This window comes from Mobula hypostoma, chromosome 7 (genome assembly GCF_963921235.1).
Source record: "Mobula hypostoma chromosome 7, sMobHyp1.1, whole genome shotgun sequence".
Lineage (NCBI taxonomy): Eukaryota > Metazoa > Chordata > Chondrichthyes > Myliobatiformes > Myliobatidae > Mobula > Mobula hypostoma.
Genome location: NC_086103.1, coordinates 7173199 through 7199810, shown reverse-complemented (window position 1 = coordinate 7199810; position 26612 = coordinate 7173199).

The following is a 26612-nucleotide window of genomic DNA, read 5'->3' as shown; positions in this document are numbered from 1 at the left end:
ATGTACTTAACTATGTCTGTCTATCTATTTATTTATTGAAACTTACCATAATTTTATGTTTTGCACAGTACTGCTGCCAAAATGCAATACATTCATGACATTTGACAATAAAATCTGATTCCGATTGTGACTCTGAAAATCAGAGTGGCTTTGTGGTCCAGCAATGATGTGTAGAAAAGAAACAGAAAGATAGGAGAATGTTAATAAAATATTGAAACAGGATAAAAAAAAAACACATGGAAGGTTGCAACTGAACATTTAATTAGATCCATTCTTTACTCTAGTCCAGAACCCACTGAATCATTTATTATAGCCATTAGTGCATAGAATGCACATTAAACTATCGTTTAAATTCAAACTGCATACTGCTATGTGACTTTACGGCAGAATAATGCCTGACTACAAACTGATGGTATTCGTAAATTAATTTATCCAATAAGTTTTATTTCAGTTGGAATTCAAGCAAGCTCTAGTTGATACTAGTCTTTAAATTTCATTTGTATTTGGTCGGAATAAATTCCTATCAAATGAAACTGTTATGGTACATTGAATTGATTAATGTTTCATATTTAAAATTTTATTGTTTAACCTATTAAAACAAAACAACTCAGGGGATTAAATTCCTAATTCCACAGTTGCTGCTGATGCGTGAGAGTTAGAATTGAATGCTGGGATTTTCCCAAGCTGGATAGGCTCTGCTGGTGAACGGTGTCATTTGTGGCTCAGTTGGCAGCCTGCTGAGAAAAGCTATTGGTTTAAAAGGAACTTTAGCTGGACAGAGAGCTGCCATGTCAGAGGTGCCGTCTTGAATATTTTAGTTTTTATTCATTCCTGGGACATGTCGGATCCCCTGTAAGGCGAGTCTTTATTTGCCCTTTACACTCTTTATCCTGGGTGGTCCCAGGATTGAATCTGGCCTGCACTTTTCTCGCTTTCCATCTCTGCTGGGTCGAGCATCGAGTTCGCGACTCAGCCTCATAAACCAGACAAACACAGAAGAAATGACAAGGTTGCTGCCCAAAGCGTCACAGGGTGCGGAGAGGAATAACATTACAGAATTTATCTATTTTTGTTACTTACAATTATTTTTATTACTGACAATTAATTTTACATCTTGCACTGATGTATACCAGTGATAATAAGGATCATTCTGATTCTCCAGTATGGTGGCGTAGCAGATTGTGCAATACTCTACAGTGCCAATGACTGAAGCTCAATACCACTCATGTCTATATGCAGTTTGTATGTTCCTCCCGTGACCATGTGTTTTCTCTGAGTGTCCTGGTTTTATCTCACCTTCCAAAGACATACAGATTCATTGGTTAAATTGGTTGAATAAGACCAGAAGATATAGGAGTAGAATTAGGCCATTTTGTCTCCGCCATTTCATCATGGCTGATCCATTTTCCCTCTTGACCCCAGTCTCCTACCTTCTCCCCATATCCCTTCATGCCCTGACTAATCAAGAATCTATCAACCGCTGCCTTCAATGTATCAAATGACTCAGCTTCCACAGCCATCTGTGGCAAAGAATTCCAGGTTCACCACTCTGTGGCTAAAGAAATTCCTCCTCATCTCTATTCTAAAAGAATTTCCCTTTATTTTGAGGCTGTGTCCTTTGGTCTTAGACTCCCCCACCATAGAAAACATGTTCTCCACATCCACTGTATCAAGGGGTGTATGGGGTGTCAGGGAGGGGTAGCACCTCTGGTGGGGGAACATGTCGCATCCTTTTCAAGGCAGTTAGTCCACCTTTGGTCCCCACCTGGCACTCAGCTCTCACCTGTGGCTCCTTGTAGCTGTTTGCATGCGACAGCGGCCACACCCCGGGCAACGGCTTTGACAAGCCGGCTAAACCAGGTGAGGCTAGCCGACGGGTCTCAAACCCTCGGTGAGATAGGGAGTTGTCTATCCCAGCATGTGAAGACAGACTCTGGCGGATTGAGCGGACGAGACCAATGGAAGGTTCAACAGTCAAGAAGGCAGACTCTGCAAGCGTCATGGAACGTGTAGAGCAGGACAAGACACAGAAGGTGTCCTGGTCATCCACTGCGCCTAGTCCCATCTCCAGCCATCTCGACTCTTGTCTTGCCACTGGATCCAGATGGGAATTGGGAAGAGAGAGTGAGGCTGACACTGCACAACTCTCCCTCACTTAAATCCAAATCACGCGCTAGTCTCAACACCATCATGGTGTTGAGGTCTTCATCAACGATGATGGATAAACACAGACAGATCAAGGCCTTTCAACATTTGATAGGTTTCAACGTGGTCACCCCTCATTCTTCTGTATTCCAGTGAATAGAGGCTCAGAGCCATTGAATGCTCCTCATATGACAAGTCTTTCAACCCCAGAATCATTTCCGTGCACCTCCTTTGAAGCCTCTCCAATGTCAGCACATCCTTCCTTAAATAACCTGCGCAGAACTGCTCACAATGCTCCAAGTGAGGCTTCAACAGTGCTTCAATCAAACTTGTCTTCCCACCACTGACTCAACATGCAAATTCAGTATAATTGGGTGACACAGGCTGGAAAAGACTACACCGTGCTGCATCTCTAAATAAACAAAATAAAAAGAAATTAAAATAAAATAAATTGCCCACAATCCAAGAGAACTCTCCAAAATGTCACAGTGTCCGGAGGCCTCTCCAGGTAAAGAGAGCATATTTCCTTCATTTAAATTCAAAATCTGTGCTGAATTCTGCCAAGGATAATGTGATATAGATGTTTTTTTTTATATAAAGAGCATCCAACAGTTTCACTGCAAGTTGTGAGTCATTATTGTTTACAGAGTTCGAAAGTGTTCAGCCTTCAACTGGTTTTAATTTCATCATTGATTGAACTTCCCAGTAAATCTGTGGCACACTAGTCCAATAACCTAGCAACCATTTCTTGGCTAAATTGAAACCTTCACTTCGATGTGAAGCTCCCTTCATGGTCTTCTTCGATTCTTTCACCCCTTTTAGCCTCACGTCCCACACAACCAGGTTCAGGAACAATCATTACCCTACAACCGTCACGCTCCTGAAACAGTTCAAACCTCAAAAACTACAAAAATCCTGGCAGGAACAAGAAATCAAGAGAATTCTTAGAGGCTTGTTTCTCAATGGAATACTCTATTAACAAGCATATTGAACTGGATGTAATTTACGAACCTATACATCTGTGGGATCTGGACTGAGGGGTGAGTGACAGACACCCAAGGAACCAATGCTCACAACAACCCATATCCAGGGATACAGGCCAGTGGAAATCACTCAGCTATCTGGCAGCTAGGACCAGCTGTGACTAGCGGCCAGAGTGACAACCAAACGATCAGAACAATGAGTCGCACCAATATCAACACTCGGCAGAAGCAACATAATTGCAGACTGTTGATATCACCGTGACTGGTGAAGAAACACTTGCAAATAACCTCCAGGCTCAGTAAACAACCCTGCGAACAAATTGTTTCAGAAGTTTAGAGTAACACACACAAAATGCTGGAGGATTTCTGCAGTTCAGGTAGTGTCTATGGAGAGGAGCCAAGAGTTGATGTTTCGACTCGAGACTCTTCCTGAAACTGCAGATTACCCCATTTGCAGAATCTCTTGTGCTTACATTTTTCTTTTTTTATTGACTTTTTTTTATTGTTGAAGAAAGGGTGTGTTATAAGGTTATAGAACTTCTTTAAGGATTGAATCTGGTGTCAATGATCTTATCTGGGAGAGGGCATAAGAATAGAGTTCGGAGGGATAGTAAATAAACCATGATCAAATAGCAGAGAGAAGGCTCAATGAGGCAGATAGCCCAATTCTGCTCATACGTCTCATGATCTTACGGTCCATACGTAGAACTAGACAGAATTGGCTGGCCTGCTTTGAAGTGAGAAACAAATATGTTATAGAGTTATAGAAAAGTGGAGCACAGAGGCAGCCCTTCAGCCCATCTAGTCCATGTTGAACTATTTAAACTGCCTAGTCCCATCGACCTGCAGCCAGACCATAACCATCCATACCCTGATTATCCATGTACCTATCCAAACTTCTCTCAAGCTTTGTAGTGGAACTGGCATGCACCATGTTATCACTGATTGCACATACTTGTGTTTCAGGAAATACCTGTGTTGTTACATAGAACAGTATACAGCACAGAAAAGGCCCTTCAGCCCACAAGGTTATGCTGAAATAATTAAGCTAATAATACCCAAACCCTTCTGTCAGTGCAAGGTCCACATTCATTCTTTCTCTATGCATTCATGTACCTGTCGTCTTCTTTTTCCCATTATGCTGCTGGCATTTAGGGCAGAAATGAATGTTTGGGGCTTCCTTCATCGTGTCACTAGCTCAGTTTTACTACTGTCAGTCATGCAAGTTGTGGTAAACCATGTATATATGTTGTAACTCGGTTACCTGTCTGGACACACACCTCTGCTGACTGCCCCTGTGGCTCCTCCTACAGAGCCCTGTATAAAGGTGTTCGCCTTGCCCCTCCTCCTCAGTCCGGGGGCAGACACTCACTGTGGAGGTTGTATTGTACAGCGAATAAAAGCCTTTCAGTATTTTATCAAGCCTCAATCTTTTGGAGTAATTGAAGGTGCTTCAATTCTATTCACTGTACATTTTAAAACATGGAACAGTCCCTGAGACCAGAAAAATTAGACCTCAATCCGCAAACACCTGAAGCTGGAAACGCTTTCGAACTCTGGCTGGCCTGCTTCAAAGCGTATCTAGAGGAGATTAAAGCGACCGACCCCGTAGTGAAGCGCAGAGTTCTACTCTCCAGGGTCAGTCCACGGGTCTATTCGCTGATCAGAGACCAGCCGAACTACGACGGCGCAATGAACGCACTCAAAAGACAATACCTGCGGCCGATAAACAGCGTCTACGCTCGGCACCGTTTAGCAACACGGCAACAACGCCCCGAGGAATCGAGTGCTGAGTTTGACCGGGCCCTACGGACGCTCGTGCGAGCCTGCAATTGCCAGGAGCTGACGGCAGCGCAGCATGCAGAACTCCTAGTGAGAGACGCCTTCGTCACGGGGACCAGGTCAGTGTACGTGCGCCAGTGGCTGCTGGAAAAAGCCGATCTTACCCTAAGTTCAGAGATCGAGCTGGCTGATACGTTGGAGGCCGCTCTGCGTAACTCCGAGGCTCTCCAGGCACGCGATCCCCCAATGGCCTCGTGGGTGCCGCAGACCCCGCAACCTGCCGGCGAATCGACCTCGGCTGCCGCCAGTCATGAGTCCGCGAAGTGCTACTTCTGCGGACTGGAGAAGCACCCCCGGAAACGCTGCCCGGCCCGACAAGCTACCTGCTCCAGCTGCGGAAAGAAGGGCCACTTCGCCAAGGTCTGTAAGTCAAAACCGCGAGCGGGATTGAGCAGCGCCGCGTGCGAGACATGGGGGTCGCCATCTTCCCTGCACGCCACCACCACGTGCGAGACATGGGGGCCGCCATCTTCCCTCCACACCACCACCACGTGCGAGACATGGGGGCGGCCATCTTGGTCGGCGCCACCTCCCACCGCCTACGACCAACGGGTGCTCACGGGGCACCCCACCACGCCGGACCAAGACAGCGACCCCACCCTGGCTTCCGTGACCCTCGACCAAAGCACTCCCCACCAGCTCGCAAGGTCAATGATAGACATCCTGGTGGAGGGGCACAGGACAAGCTGCCTGTTTGACACAGGCAGCACGGAGAGTTTTATCCACCTGGACACAGTGCAGCATTGTGGATTCATGATACGGCCGGTAAGTCGGAGGGTCACCATGGCCTCCAGGTCGCATACAACAGACATCCGGGGGGGGGGGGGGTTGTGTAGCGACACTAGTGGTGCAGGGCACAGAATATTGGGACTTTACGTTACTGGTCTTGCCTCAACTGTGTGCCCCTGTGCTGTTGGGGTTGGACTTCCAGAGCCACCTGAAAAGCGTGACAATGAAGTATGATGGGCCCCTCCTGCCAATTACTGTCATAAATCCCCTGTTTTGTAGAGATATGTCATGTACCCCGCTACTGACCACACACACACACCGACCCACGCATCCCACCCAACATCAGGCCAACTGCCACACTACCGACACCACTTGCGGCCTCTCCACCCTCAGGATCCCTCCCCCACCGCTGTTCGCCAACCTGACCCCCGACTGTAAACCCGTGGCAACTAAAAGCAGGAGGTACAGCGCGGGGGACAGAGCTTTCATTAAGTCGGAGGTGCAGCGGCTGCTCAGTGAGGGGGTCATTGAGGCAAGCGCAAGTCCTTGGAGGGCGCAGGTGGTGGTTGCTCGGAACGGGGAGAAGAATAGGATGGTCGTGGACTATAGCCAGACCATCAATAGGTTCACACAGCTCGACGCGTACCCTCTACCCTACCATCTTGGCTGACGTCCCCGGGGGCAGTGCTGCTCCGGAAACATGTGAGGAGCAATAAATACTCCCCGATAGTCAAGAGGGTTCACTTACTTCATGCGAACCCCCAGTATGCCTACGTGGTTTTACCTGATGGGCGGGAGGACACGGTCTCCATCCGTGACCTAGCTCCCACAGGAGCTCCAGGCCCCTAACCTGAACACTCCATGATGACTAATGACCCCGTACCCACCAATGTATGTACCTACGAGACACCGTGCACCCCAAACCCTATACAGACATCACATGACACTCCCATACCGGGCGCGACGCACACGCACGTGGGATTACCGATGCCTAACATGCTGGCACCTGAAGTCAGGCTGGAGCCAGCACAACCGCCATCGCCGGTGCTACGTAGATCACAGCGACGGACTCGACCGCCTGATAAACTTAACCTGTAAATATACTTCTTGTAAATATTGTTCAGTCACTTCACCCCGCAGGACTCTTTTTAAAAAAAGGAGGGGTGAATGTGGTAAACCATATACATGTTGTAACTGGGTTACCTGTCTGGACACACCCCTCTGCTGACTGCCCCTGTGGCTCCTCCCACAGGGTCCTGTATAAAGGTGTTTGCCTTGCCCCTCCCCCTCAGTCCAGGGGCAGACACTCACTGTGGAGGTCGTATTGTACAGCAAATAAAAGCCTTTCAGTATTTTACCAAACCTCAGTCTTTTGGAGTAATTGAAGGTGCTTCACAAGTCTAGGTGCAGACTCAAGAATATTGTCACACACAGATGTAGAAGAATTCTTCATTGCTGTTCCCCTAACACTTCTGCTTGACCATTTAAGGTTGTTAACCTTGAGATGAACCCCCAAAACTGGAGGATGAGTGGACTACACCCTTTGCCTGGGTGACCATACAAAAAGCCAGAGAATAAAGCCCTGATCTTACCAGCATATTTCTCCAGGTCATAAAGGCCCGCAAACCTTAAAACCACAACAAAGTTCTGGTCCTCTTGGAGACATATTTTGCAAGGATGAGGCTGAGGACAAACCCAAGTGCAGGACACAGGCACAGAGGCAGAGTCATGAGGCATTAGCACTGCACAAACAGGGAATCAGTATCCAGGAGAGTCTTTACATGGAGACAAAGTTTCCATAGAAAATCCAGGAAATGCTGCAGAGCTTAGAACTGCCAGTCCCAAGGAATCAGGAAACAAGGTTTACTCACACTAGAGTCAACCACCATACTGGCAAAGCATGGCTGTGCTGCCCGAGTTTTATCCCATGTTCACTAATGGGAACCAGGTGTGCTGTAATTAGTGAAACTGGGAATGACTGGAAATCAGACGAGGGGATTAAGGCCCAATTAAGGAGGTAATAGCAAGATGGGGAATTCTCAGACGGGACCATGACAACATATGCCTATATAAGATAATCTTAAATGCCTCAATTGTATCTGACTTGACCACCAACCAGCAATATATTGCAGGCACCCACCACTTTGTATAAAAAAAACCTTGCCCTCTCTCACCTTATATGCATGCCTTCCAGTGTTAGATATTTCAGCCCTGGGCGAACAATATTGTTTGTCTGCTCCATCTATGCCTAAGCTGTCTTCTAGTATTTTAAGAAGAAAATCATTAGGCAGTGCTCACTTAATTATAATAGACCCTATTTAAGATGACCATTGTAACTTGGCTTCCCCTTATGGACCCGTCCCTCTTTTTGAAACTTCCTCCTGCCTGCAATCTAGATCTCTTCTTTCTACTTACTTGGGACTAATGCACACGCACCAGTTTCTGGTGTGTCACTTTTAACAACTGAGCACTCCTACAGCCATCTCCCTCCAAAACAGATATATCACTTTGGAGTCTGTTGGGGGGAGATGGCTCATCGGGTGAAGGCAGCAGTAGCCAGGATCATGGCACCGTGGGTGGCTCTGCTGCGCATGAGGGCAAGAAAAAGAGTGGCGGAGCTGTTGTGGTCGGGGATTCCATGGTAAGCGGAATAGAGAGGAGCTTCTGTGGCCACAAACGGGACTCCCGTATGGTGTGTTGCAAGGGTCAGAGATGTCTCGGAGAGGCTGCAGGGCATTCTGAAAGGGGAGGGTGAGCAGCCAGCTGTCGTGGTGCATGTAGGTACTAACGATAGAGGAAGAAAGCGGGTTGAGGTCCCTCAAGCTGAATTTAGGGAGCTAGGAGATAAATTAAAGAGTAGGACCTCAAAGGTAATCATTTCAGGATTATTACCGGTGCCACGTGCTAGCCAGAGTTGGAATAGCAGGATAGCTAGAATGAATATGTGGCTGGAGCGGTGGGGCAGGAGGGAGGGTTTCAGATTCTGGGGGCATTGGAACCGCTTCTGGGGGAGGTGAGACCAGTACCATCCGGACAGTCTACATCTGGGCAGGGCCGGGATCAATGTCCTAGGGAGATCGTTTGCTAGTGCTGTTGGGGAGGTTTTAAACTAATATGGCAGGGGGATGGGAACCCACACAGAAAAGAAAAGGGAAGTGATGCAGAGACCAAAGCTAGAGTTAGTGAGGAAAAAAGTAAGAGTAGAGTGCATAAAAGTAAAAAGCAAAAATCACATAGGTCACTAAATTCTAAAAGGACAATGAGTATAAGGGCACTTTATCTAAATGCCCGTAGTATTAGAAACAAAGTTAGTGAACTTGTGGCACAGATCAGTACCAAGGCATATGATTTAGTGGCCATTACAGAAACCTGGTTGCAAGGTGGAGATGACTGGGAATTAAATATCCAAGGGTATCAGGTAATACAGAAAGATAGGCAGGAAGGCAGAGGAGGTGGGGTGGCACTCTTGATTAGGGATGAGATCAGGGTGATCGTGAGAGACAATATAAGACCTACGGAGCAGAATGTTGAGTCCATCTGGGTAGAGATTAAGAATAGTAAAGGGAAAATAATCACTGGTGGGTGTTGTCTATAGGCCACCTAATAAGAGTATTTCAATGGTAGAGGCGGTTAACCAAGAAATAACTGAACTTATAAGAACGGAACGGCAGTTGTCATGGGGGATTTTAACTTTCATATAGATTGGGCGAATCAGGTTGGTCAGGGAAGTCTTGAGGAGGACTTCATAGAATGCATCGTGATGGCTTTCTTGAGCAGCATGTTAGTGAACCTACAAGGGAAAATATTATCTTAGATCTAGTCCTGCGCAACAAGACAAGTAAGATTAATGATCTTGTAGTCAGGGATCCTCTTGGAAAGAGTGATCATAGTATGATTTAATTTCGCATACAGATGGAGGATGAAATAGTTCGATCTAAAAGTAGTGTATTATGCTTGAACAAGTGGGACTACAACAGGATGAGGGAGGAGCTGGCTAATGTGGATTGGAAGCACAGGCTATTTGAGGAACAGTGGAATACTTTCAAAGAGATTTTTCACAGTGCTCAACAAAAGTATATTCCAGTCAAAAGTAAGGACAGTAAGTGTGGGGAGAGCCAGCCTTGGATAGCTAAGGAAATAAAAGACAGTATCGAATTAAAAGCTCGTGTACAAAGTTGCAAAAAGTAGTTGGAGACTGGAGGTTTGGGAAAACTTTAAAAAGCAACAAAGAACAACTAAATAAGAAATAAGGAAAGGGAAGATAGATTATGAAAGTAAATTAGCACAAAATATAAAAACAGATAGCAGAAGTTTTTATAAATATATAAAGCGGAAGAGGGTAGCTAAAGTCAACGCAGGTCCCTTGGAAGATGAGAAGAGGAAATTGATATTGGGTGATAAGGAAATAGCTGAGACATTGAACGACTATTTTGTGTCATTCTTCATGGTAGAGGACACGTCTAATATGCCAAAGAATGACGTTATGGACGAAATGGGAGGTGAAGACCTCGATAAAATCACTGTCACTAAAGAGATAGTGATGAGCAAACTAGAGGCCCTAAAGGTAGATAAGTTCCCTGGTCCTGATGCGATGCATCCCAGGGTGCTGAGGGAATTGGCGGCGGTTATAGTAGACGCGATGGTAATCACTTACCAAAATTCTCTAGACTCTGGGCAGGTCCCGGCGAATTGGAAGACAGCAAAATTTTTCAATCTTTAAAATAATGTTTTTTTTTTCTTGAGACATTGTAAGTGTTGCTTACTTCGATGTACTTGTGTTAATTTTGGATAATAATAATAAAAAGCTTTGAAAAGAAAGGATTGGAAGACAGCAAATGTCACACCACTTTTTAAAAAAGGATGTAGACAAAAGACGGGAAACTATAGGCCAGTTAGTTTAACATCTGTAGTCGTGAAAATGCTTGAAGCTGTCATTAAGGAAGAAATAGCGAAACATTTAGAAAGGAGTGGTTCCATTAGACAGACGCAGCATGGATTCGGAATGGGCAGGTCCTGCTTGAAAACTCACTGGAGTTCTTTGAGAACATAATGAGTGCAGTGGATAAAGGGGAACAGGTGGATGTCGTATACTGTACTTGGATTTCCAGAAGGTGTTCAATAAGGTGCCGCATGAGAGACTTATAAATTAGATACAGGTGCATGGAATTGGAGGAAGTGTATTGGCATGGATAGTGGATTGGTTAACCAATAGAAGGCAGAGAGTTGGGTGTTTCTCCGGTTGGCAGTCAGTGGTGAGTGGGGTGCCGCAGGGCCCGCAGCTGTTTACTATTTACATTGATGATTTGGAAGTGGGGACTGGGTGTAACGTAGCAAAATTTACAGATGACACTAAACTGAGTAGAAAAGCAAATTGTACAGAGGATGTGGAGAGTCTGCAGAGGGATATAGATAGGTTAAGGGAGTGGGCCAAGGTCTGGCAGATGGAATACAAAGTTGGTAAATGCGAGATCATCCACTTTGGAAGGAATAATAGAAGAGCAGACTATTATTTAAATGGTGAAAGATTGCAGCATGCTGTTGTGCAGAAGGACTTGGGAGTGCTTGTGCATGAATTGCAAAAAGTTGGTTTGCAGGTGCAACAGGTTATTAAGAAGGCAAATGGAATGTTGACTTTCATTGCTAGAGGAATTGAATTCAAGAGCAGGGAAGTCATGCTGCAACTATACAGGGTACTGGTGAGGCCACACCTGGAGTACTGTGTGCAGTTCTAGTCTCCATACTTGAGGAAGGATATACTGACTTTAGAGGCAGTGCAGAGGAGGTTCACCAGGTTGATTCCAGCGATGAAGGGGTTAACTTAAGAGGAGAGATTGAGTCGCCTGGGACTATAGTCTCTGGAATTCATAAGAGTGAGAGGGGACCTTATAGAAAAATGCAGAATTTTGAAAGGGATAGAAAAGATAGAAGTAGGAAAGTTGTTTCCTTTGGTAGGTGAGACTAGAACCAGGAGACATTGCCTCAAGGTTCAGGGGAGAGGATTTAGGATGGAGATGAGGAGAAACTGTTTTTCCCAGAGAGTGGTGAATCTGTGGAATTCTCTGCCCAGGGAAGTATTTGAGGCTTCTTCACTAAATATATTTAAGATACAGTTAGATAGAATTTTACATAGTAAGGGAATTAAGGGTTATAGGGAAAAGGCGGGTAGATGGAGCTGAGTTTACGGGCAGATCAGCCATGATCTTATTGAATGGCGGGGCAGGCTCGATGGGCTGGATGGCCTACTCCTGCTCCTATTTCTTATGTTCTTATGTTCTTATGTCCAGTGAAAGTGAACATGCTTTGTGCTTCACTCCATAAGTACCTGTCTAGCTGTCTGTTTATCTATTTATCTATCTATCTCTCGATCTCCTTCTCATTCTCTTTCCCTCTCTTTCTTTCTCTCCATCTCCTTCTTGTTCTCTTTCCCACCTTTTCTTTCTCCATTTATTTTTTTCTCCCTTCCTCTCTTTCTTTTCTTTTTTCTTTCTCTTTCCCTATTCCTTCCTCTTTCTCTCTCCTGCTTTCTCCTTATTTCTCTTTCTCTCTGTCACTCCATCTTCCCCCTCCCACTCTCTCTCTCTCTCTCACACACACACACACACACACACACACACACACACACACACACACACACACACAATTTCCTGTTCTTGCCCTACTCCTTTTAGGTCAGGGGTTCCCAACCTTCTTTATGCTATGGACCAACACCATTAAGTAAGGGGTCCATGGTCCCCGGCTTAGGAATCCCTTTTCTCCAGGCTTCTCTTTGACGATTCTTTTTAAGGTGCTTTAAAAATGCAAGTCATTTTTTCACATTACGCAACCAACCACCTCCAAGCACATGTTGAAAGCAATCAGATTAATTGTTCTGTCCCTTAGATAACAACCCTGTTGAATGTTTATGCCATTACAACTTACTAATGGGCCTTTCCCCTCCTGTACAGATGCAAATGATTCTCGTTAAATTTCTTTTTTATGTAAAAAGTGTATGGAACATCTGTCATATCGGTTTGTAAGTGATGAAGATAAAATTAGGCTGTTATATTAAGCGTTGTTGTGCAATCTCGCATATTCAAATAACTTCTTCAGGAGTGGAAAATGGAACATTATTACCATATTATCTCTCACTGCTGTCAACATTTCAGTCAAACTGTGAGTTAAGAGGCAATTTTCTTTTTTGAATAATAGGACTCTAAAGATATAACAGATGTAAGTGATTTATTCTGTGGATGGTACTAAATCACTACTGGTTTTAGTGAAATGATTGTAGACATGCACTCTGTGGCCACGTTATTAGGTGCCTCCTGTACCTAATAAAGTGGCCACTGAGAGTATGTTCATGGTCTTCTGCTGCTGCAGCCCACCCACTTGACTTGTGCATTTAGAGATGCTCTTCTGTGCACCACTGTTGTAACACATGGATATTTGAGTTACTATCTCCTTCCTGTCAGTTTGAACTAATCTGGTCATTCTCCTCTGACCTCTTTCATTAACAAGGCATTTTTGCCCACAGAACTTCCACTCACTGGATGTCTCTATTTGTTTTTCACACCATTCTCTGTAAACTCTAGAAACTTTTGCGCATGAAAATCCCAGGAAGTCAGCAGTTTCTGAGATACTCAAACCATCTCACCTGGCCCCAGCAATGAGTCCATAGTTAATGTCTCTTAGATAACACATTTTCCCCATTCTGATATTTGATCTGAACAATAACTGAACATCTTGACAATGTTTGCATGCTTTTATTCATTGAGTTGCTGCCACATGATTGGCCAATTAGATATTTGCTTTAGTGAGCTGGGGTACAGGTGAACCTGATAAAGTGGCCACTGAGTTTGTTGACATTGTTATTCAAAAAAAGGTGGGGGGGGGAGGGGAAGAAGCTCTTTATTGAGTTATGTTGGTGGGAAGATTTTGTTTTCTATATGTCATCACCTTTGTAACCCAAAAACTCTCCCTCTCCCAGTCTAGAGAGTCCTCCTGTTTTAAATTATCCACCATTGTCTCTGTACCAAAAATTAACAAGGTAACATGCCTGACTGACTGGCGTCCTGTTGCACTCACCTCAATAATAAGCAGATGCTTTGAGATGCTAATCAAGGATTACATCTGCAGCTTGCCACCACCAAAAATGGACCCTATACACTTCGTCTACCAACACTACCGATCGACAGATGACTCAATAGCCACTGCTCTACAACCGTCCTTGCACATCTGGAGAAGAAAAATGTGAGAATGCTGTTCTTGGACTACAGTTCAGCATTCAACACCATAATTCCATCCAGGCTCGACAAGAAGCTCAGAGACCTTGGCCTTGACCCTGCCTTGTGCAGCTGGATCCTGGACTTCCTGTCAGATCGCCAGCAGGTTGTAAGAGTGGGCTTTCTCACCTCCAAACTTCTGACTCTTAATACAGGAGCCTCTCAGGGCTGTGTACTGAGGCCCTTCCTTTACTCCCTGTATACCCATGACTGTATCGCCACCCACAGCTCCAAACTGCTAATTAAATTTGCCAATGACACTACACTGATTGGTCTTATCTCAAACAATAATGAGGTGGCCTACAGGGAAGAAGTCATCTCTCTGATACAGTGGTCAAGAAAACAACCTCTCCCTCAATGTCATAAAAACAAAGGAGCTGGTTATAGATTACAAGAGGAATGGAGACGGTCTAACTCCTATTGGCATCAATGGATCTGGCGTTGAGAGGATAAACAGCTCCAAGTTCCTCAGCATCCACATCACCGAGGACCTCACGTGGTCTGTACACACCAACAGTGAGGTGGAAAAGGCACAACAGTGCGTCTTTCACCTCAGATAGTTGAGTAAGTTTGGTTTGGGCCTCCAAATCCTAAGAACTTTCTACAGGAGCACAATTGAGAGCATCCTGACTGGCTGCATCACTGCCCGGTATGGGAATTGTACCTCCCTTAATCGCAGGACTCTGCAGAGAGTGGTGCGGACAGCCCAGCACCTCGGTAGTTGTGAACTTCACATGATTCAGGATATTTACAGGGAGAGGTGTGTAAGAAGGGCCCATAGGATTATTAGGGACCCAACCCATCCCAACCACAATCTATTCCAGCTGCTACCATCCAGGAATCGGTACTGCAGCATAAAAGCCAGGACCAACAGGCTCCAGGACAGCTTCTTCCACCAGGCCATCAGACTGATGAACTCACGCTGTCTTGAGTGTACTCTATATTACATTGACTGTTCTATTTACTATAAATTTTTATAAATTAATATGATTACAAATTGCACATTTAGATGGAGATGTAACATAAAGATTTTTACTCCTCATATACAGTTGAAGTCAGAAGTTTACAAACACCTTAGCCAAATACCTTTAAACTCAGCTTTTCACAACTCCTGACATTTAATCCTAGAAATCATTCTCTGTCTTAGGTCAGTTCGGATCACTACTTTATTTTAAGAATGTGTAATGTTAGAATAATAGTAGAGAGCATGATTTATTTCAGCTTTTATTTCTTTCATCACTTTCCCAGTGGGTCAGAAGTTTACATACACTTTGTTAGTATTTGGTAGCATTGACTTTAAATTGTTTAACTTCGGTCAAAAGTTTTGGGTAGCCTTCCACAAACTTCTCACAGTAAGTTGCTGGAATTCTGTTCCATTCCTCCAGACAGAACTGGTGTAACTGAGTCAGGTTTGTAGGCCTCCTTGCTCGCACATGCTTTTTCAGTTCTGCCCACAAAGTTTCTATCGGATTGAGGTCAGAGCTTTGTGATGGGCACTCTAATACCTTGACTTTGTTGTCCTTAAGCAATATTGCCACAACTTTGGAGGTATGCTTGGGGTCATTGTCCATTTGGAAGACCCATTTGCGACCGAGCTTTAACTTCCTGGCTGATGTCTTGAGATGTTGCTTCAATATATCTACATAATTTTCCTTCCTCATGATGCCATCTATTTTGTGAAGTGCACCAGTCTCTCCTGCAGCAAAGCACCCCCACAACATGATGCTGCCACCCCCATGCTTCACGGTTCGGATGGTGTTCTTCAGCTTGCAAGCCTCACTCTTTTTCCTCCAAACACGACGATGGTCATTATGGCCAAACAGTTCAATTTTTATTTCATCAGACCAGAGGACATTTCTCCAAAAAGTAAGATCTTTGTCCCCATGTTCACTTGCAAATTGTAGTCTGGCCTTTTTATGGTGGTTTTGGAGCAGTGGCTTCTTCCTTGCTGAGCAGCCTTTCAGGTTATGTCGATATAGGACTCGTTTTACTGTGGATATAGATACTTGTCTTCCTGTTTCCTCCAGCATCTTCACGAGGTCCCTTGCTGTTGTTCTGGGATTGATTTGCACTTTTAGCGCCAAAGTACATTCATCTCTAGGAGACAGAATGCGTCTCCTTCCTGAGCGGTATGACGGCTGCGTGGTCCCATGGTGTTTATACTTGCATAATATTGTTTGTACAGATGAACGTGGTACCTTCAGGTGTTTGGAAATTGCTCCAAGGATGATCCAGACTTGACATCATTTTCTGACCTCAATCTGATAGAAAATTTGTGGCAGAACCAAAAAAGCAAGTGCGAGAAAGGAGGCCTACAAACCTGACTCAGTATCACCAGTTCTGTCTGGAGGAATGGAACAAAATTCCAGCAACTTACTGTGAGAAGCTCGTGGAAGGCTACCCAAAACGTTTGACCCAAGTTAAACAATTTAAAGGCAAGGCTACCAAATACTAACAAGGTGTATGTAAACTTCTGACCCACTGGGAAAGTGACAAAAGAAATAAAAGCTGAAATAAATCATTCTCTCTACTATTATTCTGACATTTCACATTCTTAAAATAAAGTAGTGATCCTAACTGACCTAAGACAGGGAATGCTTTCTAGGATTAAGTGTCAGAAATTGTGAAAAACTGGGTTTAAATGTATTTGGCTGATGTATATGTAAACTTCTGACTTCAACTGTATGCGAAGGGTGTAAGAAATAAAATCAATTCAATTCAAATTCACAAGTATGTTAACTTGCTTAGAAAAATTGGAGAATTAGTGCTGGTCACAGTCAGATTAACCATCACTTCCATATGCCCATAAGACATAAAGACTGAATTAGGCTACATCATCATGGCTGATTTATTATCTCTCTCAACCCCATTCTCCTGCTGTGGCAATGAATTCCACAGATTCAACACCCTCTGGCTGAAGAAATTCCTCTTCATCTCTGTTCTAAAGGGACGTCATTTCAAGTAGCTCTTGATCAACATATTCCAAGGCAGGCAAAGTTTTCCTAGAACCATGTCCTATGGATCTCTCATCCCTGTTGTTCCATAAGGAAAAAGAGGAAGATACATTTGGGGGCATTTAAGGAACACTGTGACAGGCACATGATCATTGAAAGGTGGAAGACTATGTAGAATGGAAAGATTTGATTGATCTTAGAGTAGGTTAAAAGGTCGGCAAAACATCATGGGTTGAAGGGCCTGTATTTTGCTGTAGTAAAATTCTTCCAGGCAAAGGTTCCCTAAGCTAAGCTTCCTTTAGCTAGAAGTCTATAGTCAAACCTTGCCAAAGAGGAAAAAAAATTGAGCCGGTGTTTCTTAGATAATGGTTCCATCGTCAAGATGAAGAACCTCCACGGACAGAGTTTCCCGAAGGCAACATTTCAGCAGTCACTATATAGAATGAGCTGCCAGAAGAAGTCACTGAGACAGGTACATTAAGAACACTTCATAGACATTTTGGACAAGTATATATTTAGGTATGTATATTGGCCAAATGTGGACAAATGGAACAAACTTGTTTGGTATTCCTGATTCAACATGGCCTGAGGGGTCTGTTTCCATGCTCAATGCCCCTATGACTCCAGGACTGCAGTGATGTTAACTGCCAACCAGGGCAAGAGGAGACAAAATCTCATAGAATCCATGTTATAAATACAAACAAATGTTTGGCTGCTTCTGTGATTTTTGAGAGCCAACTGCCCCAATATATACAATAGGACCGTAAGACTCATAAAACATAGGAGACAAATTAGGCCATTCGTCCCATTGAGTCTGCTCTGCCATTCCACTGTGGATGATTTACTATCTCTCTCAACCCCATTCTCCTGTTTACTCCCTGTAACTTCCAATGCCTAATTAATCAAGAACCTATCAATCTCCTCCTTAAATATACCCAATAACTTGCCCTGCACTGCCATCTGTGGCAATGGATTCCACAGATTCATCCTCCTCTGGCTAAAGACTTTTTTCCTCATCTCTGTTCTAAATGGATGGCCCCTCTATTTCAGCCTGAAACGTCGACTGTACCTCTTCCTAGAGATGCTGCCTGGCCTGCTGCATTCACCAGCAACTTTGATGTGTGTTGCCCCTCTATTTTGATGCTGTGCCTTCTGGCCCTAGAATCCCCTGCTACAGGAAGCATCCTCTTCACAACCAATCTATCTAGGCCTTTCAGTATTCAATAGGTTTCAATGAGATCCCCTTCATTTTTCTAAACTTGTTGGAACCTATTAACCCAAATTATACAATACTAAATGTATTGCCCCAATACATACTTTATACTTACTTTATACTTTATACTTTATTGTCACCAAACAGTTGATACTAGAATGTACAATCATCACAGTGATATCTCATTCTGTACTTCCCACTCCCTGGATTACAAATATTAAATATTAAACATATTAAAAATTTTAATTATAAATCATAAATAGAATATAGAAAAATGGAAAGTAAGGTAGTGCAAAAAAACCAAGAGGCAAGTCAGGATATTTGGAGGGTACGGCCCAGATCCGGGTCAGGATCCGTTCAGCAGTCTTATCACAGTTGGAAAGAAGCTGTTCCCAAATCTGGCCGTACGAGTCTTCAAGCTCCTGAGCCTTCTCCCGGAGGCAAGAAGGACGAAAAGTGTGTAGGCTGGGTGGGTGGTGTCCTTGATTATCCTGGCAGCACTGCTCCGACAGCATGCGGTGTAAGGTGAGTCTGAGGACGGAAGATTGGTTTGTGTGATGTGCTGCGCCGTGTTCACGATCTTCTGCAGCTTCTTTCGGTCTTGGACAGGACAACTTCCATACCAGGTTGTGATGCACCCTAGAAGAATGCTTTCTATGGTTCATTTATAAAAATTAGTGAGGGTTTTAGGGGACAGGCCAAATTTCTTTAGTTTTCTCAGGAAGTAAAGGTGCTGTTGGGCCTTCTTGGCAGTGAACTCTGCTTGGTTGGAACAAGTCAGGTCATTTGTGATTTTGGCCCCAAGGAACTAAAAGCTTTTGACCTGTTCCACTTGCGTACCACCAATGTAAATTGGGTCGTGCGGTCCGTTACTCCTTCTGAAGTCAACAACCAATTCTTTCGTCTTGCTGACGTTGAGGGATAGGTTATTGTCTTCGCACCATGCCACCAGGTTCTTAATTTTCTCTCTGTACTCAAACTCATCATTACCCGAGATGCAGCCTACAATTGTTGTGTCATCAGCAAACTTATATATTGTGTTTGATGGAAACTTGGCTACACAATCATGGGTGTACAGTGAGTACAGCAGGGGGCTGAGCAAACAGCCTTGTGGGGCACCGGTGCTCAGAGTGACTGTAGAGGAGAGCTTGTCCCCTATTTTTACAGCCTGGGTCCTGTCTGTGAGGAAGTTGAAGATCCAGCTACAGATCTGAGTGCTAAGGCCCAGGTTCTGGAGCTTAGGAATCAGTTTATTTGGAATGATGGTATTAAAGGCAGAGCTGAAGTCAATGAAAAGGAGCCTTACGTATGCGTCTTTATTCTCCAGGTGTTCTAAGGAAGAATGTAGGGCCAGAGAGATGGCATCTGCCATTGACCTGTTGCTCCAGTAGGCGAATTACAAAGCGTCGAGGTTGACCGGTAGGCTGTGGTTGATGTGTGCCATAACCAATCTCTCAAAGCACTTCATAGCAATTGATATAGCAATACATACTGTACAACACACAAAAACATGAAGGAGCAACTCAGCAGGCCAGGCAGTATCTATGGAAAAGAATAAACATGTGACATTTCTGGCTGAGAACCTTCATCAGGACTGGAATGGAAGGGGAGAAGTCCAAATATGAACATGGGGGGAAGGGAGGAAAATGTACAAGGTGGTAGGTGATAGGTGAAACCGCAGGTGGGGGTGGAGAGGGTTGAAGTAAAGAGATGGGAAGTTGATGGTGAAAGAGATAAAGGGCTGGGGAGGGGGGAGTCTGATAGGAGAGGCAGAAGACCTTGGAAGAAATGGAAGGGGGAGGAGCACCTGAGGTTCCATCAGAGGAATTTATTGCTGTTGCTCTCCTTGCCAGTTTGCTGGGATTAGCATCGAGTCAGCATACTGGCCTCGTAAAATGCAGACAAATGCCAAAGTAATAGCAAGGCTGCCACTCAGTGCACCAGGATTTGTACCCAGGACCGCTCACCATAAAGTCTGGCGCAGATGCCGCTACACCATCAGAATATGAATCAAGTTTAATATCCTTGGTGTATGTTTGAAATACTTGTTATGCGGGAACAGTACATTGCCACACATAAAAATAAAAACTGTAAATTACAGTAAGAATTGAATGTAGATATATTTTTTTTCTCACCCCTTATGGGTGGCGTGTATGTGTATTTTTCCCTCAGTGTCAGCAATGGGAGATTGAGGGTTCAGTACAGTATCCTTGCTGTTCTCAGTAGTGTGCTCTTCTGGACTGAGATCTCAGATGTTGTTCCCAGGATTTGTTGGAGCCACTCTCCCAGTCCAGGTGTCGCAGCCCTAAGTGCTCCTGTCACCACTGAGATTACGCTGGCTTTAACCTTCCACATCCTTTCTATCTGCTCTTTGAAGCCCTGGTATTTCTCCAGCTTCTCACATTCTTTCTTCCTGATGTTACTGTCATTCGAGATTGCCACACGTGTTAATACTGCTTTCTTCTGTTGCTTTTCCAGTATTACTATGTCTTGTTGGTTGACCAATACCTGCTTCCGCTAGCTTCATGGAGCAGGAGAATTAACATAGAACATAGAACATAGAATAGTACAGCACAGTACAGGCCCTTCGGCCCACAATGTTGTGCCGACCCTCAAACTCTGCCTTCCATATAAGCCCCCACCTTAAATTCCTCCATATACCTGTCTAGTCGTCTCTTAAACTAGTCTCTAAATTATTTTAGAAATCATCACAGCGAGTGAGTAAGTCCTGTCCCCAACCTGTAGACCTTTTCCAGATATCAGAAAGCGGACTCAGTCAGAAATGTTTTATAGAATTACCTACAATAGCATGCTGAATGTGGTTCCATGCAAAGACTGGTTAAAGGATATATAATGATTATCACATTATACTTCAGAGATATTTGAATGACCTGATGGCCTTGACTTGCACTTAAAAATAGTATAGAAGATAAATATCAGAATCAAAATCAGAATCAGAATCAGAAACAGGTTTAATATTATCGATATGTTATGAAATTTGCCGACTATATATATAAAATAGTTAAATTAAATTAATAATGCAAAAATGGAAATTAAAAAGTAGTGAGGTAGTGTTTGTGGGTTCAGTGTCCATTCAGAAAATGGATGGCAGAGGGAGAAGCTGTTTTGGAATCATTGAGTGTGTCCTTCACACTTCTGTACCTCCTTCCTGATAGTAGTAAAGAAAATAAGGCAAGACATGTATCATGAGGGTCTTTAATTAAGGATACCACCTTTTTGAGTCATCACTCTTTGAAGATGTCCTGGATACTGTGGTGGCTAGTGCCCATTAAGTTTACAAGTCTGAGTTACTGTTGCCATTCTCTGAAGTCTCTCATTAACAAGACATCTTTGCTCACAGAACTAAGATTCACTAAATGTTTTCTCTTTTTCTCACATCATTCTGTAAACCCCAGAGACTGTTGTGTCTGCAAATCTAGGAAGTCAACAATTTCTGAGATTCTCTAACCATATGTACGATAGTGCGAAAAGTTACCTTCCAGGAAGATCATCCTAGACTTGAGTTATTGAGGAAGAAAAAATGAAAACGAATTGCAGAATATACTGCAGCACACAGAAAGAGCTGGAGGAACTCAACAAGTCAGGCAGCATCCATGGACAGAAACAAACAGTTGATGTTTTGGGCCTAAAGCTATCACTAAGATTCAGATCAAAGCTGTTACTTTCCCTCCATAGATTCTGCTTGACATATTGAGAATCTCCAGCATTTTGTGTGAGGTTGCCAAGATTTCCTGCATCTATGTGTTTCTGGTGTGTAGAATATAGTGTTGCACTTACAGAGAAAGTTCAGTGCAGGTAGACAATAAAGTGCAAGGTAAATGAAGAGTAGACTGGAAGATTGAAAATTTCGCTCTGGCATATGAGAGGTCGATTCAACAGTATAATAACATAAGCTGTCCTAAAATCTGATGGCATATGCTATAGAGCATTCATACCTTCTGCCCTACAAGGCAGGGGACAAAAGAGAAGGGCAGGCTTGACGTAGTCCTTGGGCTGTTTTCCTGTGGCAGCAGGAAGCATAACCATTGGGATCACTACCATCTTTCACAGTATGGCTGCCCAGTGGCACAGTAGGAGTATCCATTGTCTCAGAGCCCCATTGATTTCGGTTCAATCCTGACTAAGGTCACTGTCCACGTGAAGTTTGCACATTCTCCTTGTGACTGTATGATTCCTCCAGGTGCTCTGGATAACTTTCACATTTGAAAAGTGTGTGGGTTGGTAGATTAGCTGACCACTGTAAGCTGGCCCTGTTGTAAGTCAAGTCAACTCGCTTTTATTGTCATTTCAACCATGACTGCTGATACAGTACACAGTAAAAACGAAACAACGTTCCTCCCGGACCATGGTGCTACCTGAAACAACACAAAACTACACTAGACTTCAGGCCTACATGGGACTACATAAAGTGCCCAAAACAGTGCAAGGCAGTGCAATAACTAATAAACAAGACAATAGGCACAGTAAAGGACAGATTACAAAATAATAATAAATGATGTAAATGTAAACAATGTAAAAAATGTTTTAGCAGGAATTGAGAAAGAAATGAACAAAAATTGCAAAGGGAGTGGAGTGGTGTTCAGTTAAGTGTGTGTGTGTGTGTGTGTGTGTGTGAGTGTGTGTGTCTCTCTCTCTCTCTCTCTCTCTCTCTCTCTCTCTCTAGGTTGGTGTCAAACTAGACTCTGGGAATTGAGGAGTCTAATGGCTTGGGGGAAGAAACTGTTGCACAGGCTGGTTGTGAGAGCCTGAATGCTTCAGTACCTTTTGCTAGATGGCAGGAGAGAGAAGAGTTTGTATCAGGGGTACGTCGGGTCTTTCACAATGCTGTTAGCTTTGCGGATGCAGCGTGTGGTATAAATGTCTGTAATGGCAGGAAGAGAGACCCCGATGTTCCCTTCAGCTGACCTCACTATCCACTGCAGGGTCTTGCGATCTGAGACGGTGCAATTTCTGAACCAAGCAGTGATGCAGCTGCTCAGGATGCTCTCGATACATCCTCTGTAGAATGTGGTGAGGATGGGGGGTGGAAGATGGACTTTTCTCAGCCTTCGCAGAAAGTAGAGACCCTCCTGGGCCTTCCTGGCTATGGAGCTGGTGTTGAAGGACCAGGTGAGATTCTCCGCCAGGTGTAAACCAAGAAATTTGGTGCTTTTAACGATCTCTATGGAGGAGTCGTCGATGTTCAGTGGAGAGTGTTCGCTCCATGTCCTTCTGAAGTCAACAACCATCTCTTTCGTTTTGTTCACATTCAGAGACAGGTTGTTGGCTCTGCACCAGTTCGTTAGCTGCTGCACCTCTCTGTATGCTCTCTGTATGCTGACTCATCGTTCTTGCTGATGAGACCCGCCACGGTCGTGTCATCGGCGAACTTGGTGATGTGGTTCGAGCTGTGTACTGCAACACAGTTGTGGGTCAGCAGAGTGAACAGCAGTGGACTGAGCACACAGCCCTGGGGGGCCCCCGTGCTCAGTGTGATGGTGTTGGAGATGCTGCTTCCAATCCGGAGTGACTGAGGTCTCCCAGTCGGGAAGTCTAGGATCTAGTTGCAGAGGGAGGTGTTCAGGCCCAGCAGACTCAGCTTTTCAATCAAGTGCTGAGGAATGATTGTGTTGAATGCTGAACTGAAGTCTATGAACAGCATTCGAACGTATATGTCTTTTTTGTCCAGGTGGGTGAGGGACAGGTGGAGGGTGGTGGCAATGGTATCATCTGTTGAGCGGTTGGGACAATACGCGAACTGCAGGGGCCCAGTGAGGGGGGCATCAGGGACTTGATGTGCCTCATGAAGAGCCTCTCAAAACATTTCATGATCATAGATGTGAGTGCAACGGGACGGTAGTCGTTGAGGCATGACACTGAAGACTTCATCGGCACGGAGACGATGGTGGTGGCCTTGAAGCACGTTGGAACGATGGCGCTGCTCAGGGAGATGTTGAAGATGTCAGTGAGAACATCTACAAGCTGGTCTGCACATCCGCTGAGCACTCTGACAGGAATATTGTCTGGTCCAGCAGCCTTCCATGGGTTGACCCTACATAGAGTTTTCCTCACATCGGCCACGGTAAGACACAGCACCTGGTCATTGGGAGAAGGGATGGTCTTCCTTTGTAGATGGGCAAAAGGGGAATTGGGGAGGAAGAAATGAGGATGTGAGAGAAAATAGGTTGCAGACAGGGAAAAAATTCTCTGAAAGGTAGAATAGACTTGAAAGGCTGAATGACTTCTTTCTATGTTGCAATAAAAATTATATAGATTATGAGAAGGTTTACATCAACATGTACTCTGATAAACACTCGGTGGCTACCAAGAGAGAACCACAGTGACCAGGTCTCTAGCACTGAGTCTGGTGCTGTGGCTCAGAAAAGCACTGGGCACAATAGAGACACCCGGATAGTACATTGCCTCCCTGGTGCCAGGATCATGTCTTGGATCATGTCCATGGCATTCTCAAGGAAGAGAGTAAGCAGCCAGAAGTCTCGGTACATATTTGTACAAATTACATACATAGACAAGGTGAGGAGCTCCTGAAGAGAGATTTTAGGGAGCTAGATAGAAAGTTGAGAAACAGGACCTCCAATGCAATCTCTGCATTGCTGCCTGTGCCACATGCCAGAGAGGGTAAGAAAAGGATGATTTGGCAGGTGAATATGTAGCTGAGGAACTGGTGCAGGGGGCAGGGGTACAGATTTATGGATCATTTGGATCTCTTCTGATAGAAAAAAATAATAATAAAAATTCATGGGAAGTTAGAGGACTGGGAAGCTTTTAAATTCCAACAGAAGGCAACTAAAACAGTCATTAAGAAGGTAAAGATGGAATATGAAAGTAAGCTAGACAGCTAGATACCTAAAGTGTAAAAGAGAGACGAGAGTGAATATTGGTCCTCTGGAAAACGATGTTGGAGAAATAGTAATGAGAGACAACAAAGAAGAGGATGAACTGAATAAGTATTTTGCATCAGTCTGGGGTCATGAAGTGTGTAAAATTACTATTTCTAGGGAGAAGGTTCTTGGGAAACTGAATGGGCTGAAGAAGGTGGCTGAGAATATTTACTAGAATGTTGCCTGGTCTTCAAGAGTTGAGTTACAGGGAAAGCTTGAACAGGTTAGGACTTTATTCTTTGGAGCATAGAAGAATGAGGGGATATTTGATAGAAGTTTACAAAATTATGAGTGGTATAGACAGAGTAAATGTGAATAGGCTCTTTCCACTTAGATTAGGAGAGATAAATATGAAAGGACATGGCTTTAGGGTGAAAGGAGAAAGGTTTAGGGGGAACATTAGGGGGAACTTCTTCACTCAGAGTGGTGGGAGTATGGAACGAGCTGCCATCTGATGTGGTAAATGCGGGCTCACTCTTAAGTTTTAAGAATAAACTGGATAGGTACATGGATGGGAGAAGGTGTTAACACAGGTACAAAGTCTGGAGGGTTATTGACTGGATGCAGGTCAATGGGACTAGCGGAATAATGTTTCGGCACAGACTAGAAGGGCCGAATGGCCTGTTTTCTGTGCTGTAGTGTTCTATGTTTCTATTAGAGCAACTATACAGTTCATGAAATGTTGTCATAGGAAAGCAGCATCTATCTTCAAAGATTCTCACCATCCAGGCCATGCTCTCTTCTCACCAGCTGCCACGAGGTAGAAGGTACAAGAATCGCAGGATTCAGACCAGCAAGTTCAAGAACAATAACTGTCTCTCAGCCATAAGGCTCTTGAACAAAAGGGGATAACTGCACTCATGTATTGAGATGTTTCCAAAAACCAATGATCTCAAGTTAAGGACTCTTTATCTTGTTATTGAATGAATGAATGAATGAATGAATTGAATATACTGACTTTATTATTTACGTCCTTCACATACATGGGGAGTAAAAATCTTTACGTTATGTCTCTGACTAAATGTACAATGTGCAATTTATAGTAATTTGTTATAAATAGTATGTGGAACAGGACTGTCAATATAATATAGAAGCATTGCTGTACATGGTTCTAACTCCATAATCAAGTTCGCAGACAACACTACGGTGGTTGGCCTGATCAGAGGGAACGACGAGACGGCCTACAGGGACGAGGTCCAGCATCTGGCCGCGTGGTGTGCCGACAGCAACCTGGCCCTTAACACCCAGAAGACCAAGGAGATCATTGTGGACTTCAGGCATGCTAGGAGCCACACTCACGTCCCCATCTACATCAACGGAACTGCAGTGGAGCATGTATCAAGTTTCAAATTCCTTGGTGTCCACATTTCCGAGGATCTCACCTGGTCCCTGAACTCCTCCATCCTGATCAAAAAGGTGAAACAGCGCCTTTATTTCCTGCGGAGAATCAAGAAAGCTCACCTCTGTCCCAGGATACTGATGGACTTTTACCGCTGTACCATTGAGAGCATACTCACCGACTGTATCTCAGTGTGTTATGGCAATTGTCCCATATTGGACCGCAAAGCACTCCAGCATGTAGT